Source organism: Arachis hypogaea, chromosome 19 (genome assembly GCF_003086295.3).
Source record: "Arachis hypogaea cultivar Tifrunner chromosome 19, arahy.Tifrunner.gnm2.J5K5, whole genome shotgun sequence".
Lineage (NCBI taxonomy): Eukaryota > Viridiplantae > Streptophyta > Magnoliopsida > Fabales > Fabaceae > Arachis > Arachis hypogaea.
The window spans coordinates 37,912,545-37,921,821 of record NC_092054.1 but is presented as its reverse complement, the minus strand read 5'-3'; positions in this window follow the sequence as shown (position 1 = coordinate 37,921,821).

Here is a 9,277-nt window from a genome sequence, read left to right as displayed (position 1 = left end):
ATGAAAGTTCTTTTGGGGGTTTGGAGTAAGAGACAAGGAATGTAAATGACAAGAAAGTAAATGGAACTCAAATGATAAAAAGGTCTTGGCAATGGTTGATGGTTAAGGATCTCTATCCTTATTACTAACCACAACATGATAATTGCAAGGATCAATCCCATTAAGTCATCCTCTAACAAGTGAAGGAAAGTCAAATGAGCTATATCAATCCCAATCCATAAGTCCTAGCCACCTCACTAATTAATTTAGTGAAAGCTAGAGTCAATGGATACCAATCATCAAACACTTGGACATTAGTAACTCAAGGGTTCCTAAGTTACCATCCCAAGTCAAGAGCACAAAAATCTACTCTAACATCCTTCCAAGCATTTTGTCGAACACTTGGAAGGCATAGAAGGAAAGCATGGTAAAATTGCAAGAAATGTAAATCTACAAGTACCAATTGCAAGGAATTAACAACAACAAAGCAATTAAACAATAAAAGAAATCAAGCATAAATTGCATTAAAGGAAAATAAAAGAAACAAGAGTGCATCAACAACAAATAAACCAATACAAAGAGTAAAATACTAAACTAAGAAAGTAAAGATGAAGGAACAAGAAATTATAAAGGAAAAGTAAATTAAGGCATGAATTAAACCTAGATCTAAGAAATTCTAATCTACATCTAGCCTAATTCTAGAGAAAAGAGAGAGCTTCTCTCTCTAGAAACAAACTAAATAATCATGATGAAAAACTAACTATGTGCTCCCCCTTTTGACCCATCTTGACTTCTGTATGAAATAGTCTCTGGAATCAGTTGGATTTGGGCCTGGGAAGCTCAGAAATCGCCCCCAGCGTTTTCACTTTAATGAGGTCATATGCGAGCTGCGACGCCTACGCATGGGTCACGTGTACGCGTCGCTTGGCGTTTTGCTTTCCACGCGTACGCATCATGTCACGCGTACACGTCATGTCACGCGTATGCGTCGCCATGCGACTTCATCTTCCACGCGTGCGCGTATGTCACGCGGCGGGTTGATGTATGCACTCCAAATCCTTGATTTTCCATGTGTTCTCCACTTTGTATGCTTTTCTCTTCACTCCTTTGATCCATTCCTAGCCTTTTCAACCTGAATTTACTAGCAAACACATCAAGGCATCTAGTGAAATCAAAGGTGAATTAAAATTAGCAATTAAGGGCCTAAAAAGCATGTTTTCACTCTCAAGCACAAATTAGGAGAAAATCATGAAACCATGCCATTTCATTGAATAAATATGGGAAAAGTTGATAAAATCCTCTAAATTCAGCACAAGATAAATCCTAAAAATGGGGTTTATCAGTCATCGTCTATGGATGTATGAGAGAGATAATAATGGCTGGGGGGTTTAAAGCCTGAATTCTTTGAGGGGATTAACGTGTTTGTCGCCTATGTCTTCAGCATAGAATCGTTTATGTCTGAAGGGGTATCTTTCTATAAAGTGTCGGCTGAATAATTGGTTAGGACCTACAGACATAACGCTTTTCCTCTATCGTAATAGGTTCAAGGATGGGTATTGGATATAGACAGAACATAGAGAAGTGAATGAGCAGGGAATTAACTGGTCTGCCTCTAATTTAAATAGGTTCGGTTGTCAATCAACGAGGGTTCGGGTGGTAAAAGCCTAAACATGGATGAAATGACTTAGGAGGCTAACCAAGAGAGATACAATGAGATGGTGTGTAATGCAACAGGTGTTATGGAATTGGAAGAGGCTGAAGAAGAGCCTAACCTGAAAGCGAAGAGATATTATCATCTGTTAGAATCTGCTGTAAAACCTTTGTACGAGGGGTGCATTCATTCAGAGTCGCCTTCATGTATTAGAATGATGAGTATTAAGTCAGAGTCAAATCATACTCAAAAGTATTTTGAAAAGTGGGCCATCTTATAAAGAGATTAATCCGGATGGAACTCCTAAGTTCTAAGACTTTCAATTGCAGGCCAAATGAGCCCTGAAACCCCATAAATGATCATATGAATCAGAATTAATACCATTGCCACTTAATCACCTCATTGAGTATCACAAAGTAATTCTTCATCTTACTTCACTTAGAGGATCCTTTGTGCATAATTATTTTATTGCTTGGGGACAAGTAAAATCTTAAGTTTGGTGTTGTGATGCATGAGCATCTTTAGTTATTTTTTTTATTATTCCTTTGAATAAAGATAATGATTTTCGTATTATAATTGAGATTTTTGTGACTTAATTGATTTTATGTGGAGTTACCTTGAGCTTTGATATGTTTAGAAGATTGTTGAGAGATTTTAGACAAGGCCAAAGAAGAGCAGGAACAAGCAAAGAAGCCCCAGGAAGAACCAAAGAAGGTGGCATGCAACGCCAATCCAAGCCAAGAAGAAGGGCATACAACTCCCCAAAGAAGAGAGACTCCCAGGGAACCAAGAATTGAAGGTGGCGTGCAGCTCCACCCTGGACTGGTACGCCTTCGATCAAGCCATGAAGAAGAATGGAAGATGGCGTCCCATGCCACTCCATCAAGTGGCACGCTGAGTGAAGCTCCAGGAGCTACCCAGGCAAGACCAAAAGAGGGCGTGCCACGCCCTTCCATGGAATGCCACGCCAAGACAAACATCAATCTCCAGGGACGAAGGCATGCAACATCTAAGCCTCCCAAGTGGCACACCAAGCAAGAAACCAACCTCCCAGGCACGAAGGCGTGCAACACCCAAGCTCCGAAGTGTCATGCCTTTGATATCATCACTAATCAAGGGTGTGCCATGCCACACCATGAATTGGCATGCTGGGCCAAAGACTAGGGAGCCTCCAAAGAAGCCCACACGAAGGCGTACAACATCCCTCTCCACCAAGTGCCACGCCAAGTCCAACCCAAACCACCAAGTGTCATGCCAATTCTCTAAGCCCATGATTTCAATAAATACCAAACATTCTAAGCAAGTGACTGCCAAGTTTTGAATTTTAATTACAAGGAGAAGATCACTTGAGAGATTGACTAGGAAAGATTTGATTTGATTTGATTTGATTCTATTTTGAATTTAAAACTTAGGTTTAGGTTAGAATATAAATAAGTCCAAAGAGTTTCTCGGTGGACATTGGAGTTTTGATCGGAATTTTTAATCTATGTTCTCGTTTTTTGCATCATGAGCAACTAATTCTCTTCTATTAAGGTTAGGAGCTTTGTTTATTTTGACGGATTGATACTATTATTTTTCTACTCTTGATTAATGCATTGATGTTTTATTTAAGAAGCAAGTTTTATTCTTCATCTTAATGGTTGGAATGTATTGAAAAATAATTCTAATTTGACTTGAATTCTTCTATTACCTTAGAAAAGTTAGAATTAGCTTGAAACTTCTTTTCACAATTCTTTAAAGTTCTAAAACTAGTTTTGATAAGTGACATAAAATCAACTAGGATTAATCTTAAAGAATTGTGTGGCATTAAATCAGAATTTATGCATAAGCTCTTATCATAATTAATTGATCAAGGAATTGACGATTGATTAGATTGAGAGAAATTGAATCACCAAGGAATTATGGTTTGATTATTTATGGTTTGCCATGAATACATCTCTGCATGATCAAAGTAAATAGCAACAAAAATATTTCTCCTAAAATTTAAACATCTCCAAAGTCTTAATATATCCATTCATATTATTAATCATTCATATTTGCTTTCTCTTAGTTCCTTGTTTTTTACGCTTAATTCATCTTAACCAAGTTTTTAATATGTCTAATTAGAATAGTCAATTAATCATTGCTTGTTCAGTCTATTAATCTTCGTGAAAATGATATCCACTCACCGTGGTATTTCTTGATACGATTCGGTGCACTTGCCAAGTTAGATTTTACACCATCACATGGTCGCATGTATCAGCCAATTACATCCATTCCCAAAATTGCACACACTTTTCATGATACTTCAATCGATCAGACTCAAACACTTTATACTCAACACCCCAGCGAATATTATAACTCTTTACTGTTAGTACAACTTCCTCTTTGCTTTGGAACCGCTAGCCGATTTCAAACTCATCAGTGCCAAGCATTCCATGCCAATTACCGTGAATAGCAGGAGTTGTTGATATGAAAATATAGATTGATTCATTGCCTAAAGATTCAAATTAGAGAAGTGTCAATGGTACTACTGTGTCTGAGAGCTTGACTGGGTTTGAGATCTTCCAACAGGTGTTATGTCTTTCTCGCCATCATTATCATCACTAATAATAGGTGGTTCCGAATCTAACCCATCATTTCCTATAGTTTCTGTAATTAGATCTCTATCTCTGACCTCCATGAATATGGGCACACTGTCCAATACAGGTGCTATTCTCATTGCAGCTGCAAGCTCCCCAAAGATAGGAACATCACCTAAGTCATCTGTATTTTTTGCCTGGATAAGTAAATCTACTGCAAATGATGGGGATGAAACATAGGCAGTAACCTGTTGACCCGCTGGAATGACGTTAGAATTTCCTTTTACCCTATCGGTTGGCAAATTCGGAATAGATCCACCTGAGCTACCTTCTATGACATTGACCATTCTCGCAAACAACTCCATAGCGCCCAAATATGAAAATCTAGCTTGACTGTGAAATATAACTCGCATGTCGTCGTCACCTAGAATTTTATATTTTCCAAATTTAACATAACCTTGCATAAATGAGTTAGGAATCCAAAAAATACTTGCTTTATACATTTTTTTCGCACTTTCCTAAATTCTGTAATATATTATTTTGTAAATCCGTCAAATTTACAAACACACCAATATGTTTTTACTAAAAAACGTAGCATCCTCACTTGTGTTTTCATTAATTTTTCCTTGACGATGAAATAGAAAAAACACACTCTTAGCCATCTCTCTCAAAACTCTCATCACTTCATGTTTGGTTAGGCATGCTCGTTTATTAATAGACTCAGTGTCTTCATAAACCGTTTTAGGATCTTCGGCTTTATCTCATGCATATAAATCGTCTCAGGAAATTGAGGGTTACTTTAAGGCATAAATCATTTGTTCTAAGTTGTTGAGAGTTAGGACAACTCATAAATCGTCTCTAGGTTTTGTGTTTATTGGCTTTTATGTAAACACAATGTCCTAGGACAATTTACGTGCTTTTGGATTACGAAATTCAAGCATAAATCGTCCCACCTTACAATGTTTAATGTCCAAACATAAACCACAAGGTCCTGAAACGATTTATCTACTTAATATACTAAAACTGGATTTTTCCCCAACTAATGGAAGTGAGGTGTCAATTCCTCATGAATCCATTTTTCCGCCAAAATAAATACACTATTTTCTCTTCTAAGTTTATTTTATAAAAATATCTTTATTATAATTATACTATAATTAGCATTTAAGTAATAATATATAATTATACTAATTTAGGAAAATATCTTTATTATAGTTATATAAAATCAATATTTAATGCATTATTAAACTACTTATCAATTATCAATCGAAAATATTTTTAATTATTTTAATAATAATAATAATAATAATAATAATAATAATAATAATAATAATAATATGACAATGGCACCGGTTATTAATAACTAATTTATATTTCTCTAAATAAATTTATTTTAGAAAAATATCTTTATTATAATTATATTACAATATTACAATTAATATTTAATGAATAATGCATAATTATACTAATTTAAAAAAATATCTTTATTATCTATTATTCTATTTATTCTATTGTGTAAAAATCAGATTTTTGTACTTAATGATGCAACTGATGTGGCATGCTCTTGAGGTGTTTCCTTATTTATTTCATTTAATTCGTTAAAAAAATTAATTATAATTAATTAATTTGATTAGACATTCAAATCCTACCAGTTATTATAATTTATATGAATTCATTAATTATTATAATTAATTATATCAATTAGTTAATTGATTAATTATATTAATTATTTGATTTGATTGGAGTAAATATATATCAAATTATTTAATAAATAATAAATATGATAACGAAATATATGAATTAATTTAATTAGTTTATTTTTTTCAATACCATTTATTTATATAAGATCAAATATTTTTTACTCATTCTCTCTCTCTCTCTCCTTCCCTCCCTCTCTTCCTCTCTTTCTCTCTCGTGTTTAAGGTACAAATTTTATAATTTATTTAATTTTTATTTTTTATCTTTATTTATACATTTTATTTTTTTATTTTTTTAAATTTTTGTTTATTTTAATTATTTATTATTAGGCGCATATTTTTTTTCTTTTAGCTTTTGATTAACAAAAAAGATGTGTCATCTTTACGTTGTTTTTAAATAATCTTACTATAATTTTGTTTTGTAATATTCTATTTTGTCATGTGTGCTTCAATTCATATATATATATATATATATATATATATATATATATGTATGTATGTATGTATGTATGTATGTATGTATGTATGTATGTATGTATATTGTCTTTTTTTTTTGATTCACCATTAATATATATATTGTTTGTGTGTGTGTATATATATATATATATATATATATATATATATATATATATATATATATATAGAGTCTTTTTTTTTGTGATTCACAATTAATATATATATTGTTCGTGTATGTGGTTTATATGTTAATGCTTTTATTGATTCTCTTTATTATTATTTTTTGTGTGTATCTTTTTGTTGCTCTTTATTTTAGTTATATTCATTGATTTCTCTGTATTGATGCTCTTTTTATTTGAAATATCGTGATAATTTAGACTGTATGTTATGATCCATGTGATATTTGTTAATTTGGTGTATCTTTTTAGATGGTTTATGTTATAATGTGTTTAAGGAGTTGACTTAAAATTATAATATGATATATAAATTTAAAATATGATTTATAATATATGGTAAAATATTAGGATATTATCATATAGATATTTTTTTATTTGTCCATTAGATTCAGCTATATAGGATCTTGAAAATTATGCAATTATGTAATTAATTATTTTTTCATATAATTATTGTATTGATCATTTACATTAGTGAGACTATTTTCATTATTAATATTTATAAATATGCTATTATTTGTATAATTGATTGAATCATCATATTTGTCTAAATTTAATTCTATTGAATTAATTATTCAATGTACCATCGCTATTTCTATTTTTAAAAAATTTGTTAATATTATTTAACAATTCTAATAACATAATAACAATTAAAAAAGACAGAACAAAAAATTTTTTAATGTAAAAATAGGGCAAAAAAAATCAATTTATTTAATATTTTTTTCAAGATATATATGTTTTTTTATAGATAATTATTGTAAGGCATAATAAATTATTAAATTCTAAAAATAATTATTAAGGATAAATGATTATTATAATTAAAAATAATATTAATTTAAATTATATAAAAATAAACCATACCAAACATAACAACTTAAAAGGGTTAATTTTGAAAGAATATAGTTTATGATATTTAATTTTTTACTATTTATTAAAAAAAAGCATAATTACTTAACGATATTTATTTTTTAAATTCACTATGTATGTAATTTTATTCTTTTTTTGACAAAATTTTACTCATGATGGTAATTCTTCTAATGGTGTAAATGCAGAAAATTATATTTTTACTTTTTGATATAATCGATATATTATTAATAATGAATAGTAATTAATCCCTCATATTTTTAATCAAAGCATTTTGACGATAATTTCTATTTATAGATATTAATTAATGATTGTTTCTTTAAAAATAAAATGCATTATGATTTTAGGTTATTTCATAATTAACAATAATACTTAATTATTTCTTTAAAAATAAATTGCATTATGATTTTAGGTTATTTCACAATAATAATCAATGTTTATAATATTGAATTACTCTAAAAAAATTTCTATCGTTAGTAGTTAATCCCAAATTAAAAAGATTATGTTGAATTGTTGAATAGTCTAAGTATAATCGGAGTTAATTTAGTTTATTTGTTTATTAATATAATTGATTGAAAGTATAAATAATAAATAAGACAAGCAAATAATTAGAAAAATAGAATGTTAGTAATTACTTAAAATAGATAACAAAATAAGTTATAGGGTATTATTTTATTTAATTAATAATTAAAAGAATAAAAGATCAGTAATTATTTTTAAAATAGACATTAAATTTAGTTTTATGGTACTAGTTTATTTGAGTTGTTAATAAAATTTTATAATTTTTAGATTTATATCTACTTAATTTATGTAATTTATTTTATTCTACTTTAACAAAAAATTGAGACGTGCATTTTTAATTATTTATTTAGAAAGTATAGCGAAATGAGTTATATCAATTAAAATTAATTAGCGATAATTGATATCAATTAATTGATTGTATTAATTTGTAAGATGAATAACGTATAATAAATATTGTGAAATTAATTATAATAAATTAATAATTAATAAATAAAAACTAAAAGTAAATTTTTTTATTGCTTTTTAATGGTTACACATTTTTTTAATTTTACTTTTTCTTTATCTCTTCCTTTCACATTTATTTCTTTTAATTTATTGAACTAAATCAATTACACTAATTATTTGTATTAACTAATTAATTACTTTTTAATGGGTTATTATAATTGTATCTTTAGACCAGAGGTTACAAATATTATAAAAAATATTTTATAAAAATTATTGAAAAATAAATATTTTTAAAATGTGTCCTTAAGACACAAATTAACTAAATTATTTTTTAATTTAATGTGTTTGATTCATTCAATTGTATTAATTATAACTAATCAATTATGTAATTTGATTTGATTAGGATAAATATTTCATCATTTAATATTTTATTTGATTCATTAAATTACATTAATCATAACTTCAAATATTTAATTTAATTAGAGTAAATATCAAATTATTTTAAATTTTTTTATTCATTAAACCAAATTAATTATAACTAATTTATTATTTAATTTGATCGAGATAAATATTAAATTATTTAATAAATAATATATAAAGCAATGAAATAAATGAACTCAATTAATTCAATTTATTATCTTATTATTTTATAAATCTCTTTTCTCCTTTTCTATTCTGTACTTCAAGTAAAATATTTATAATTTTTTATTTTTTATTTTTATTTTAATTTTGCTAATATTTTTTTATGATTTGTTTTATATTAATTTTTTTATTTTGATTAATAATTCTTAAGGGTATTATTATTTTATTTAAAGATAATTTAAAATTTTTGTAATATTTTTATAAAAGTTGATTAATAGGTTCTTCTTTAAAATATTTTTTTTGAAATTTTTTTAACAAGACTGTATTTTGATTTTTCTCTTTCATCCTTTG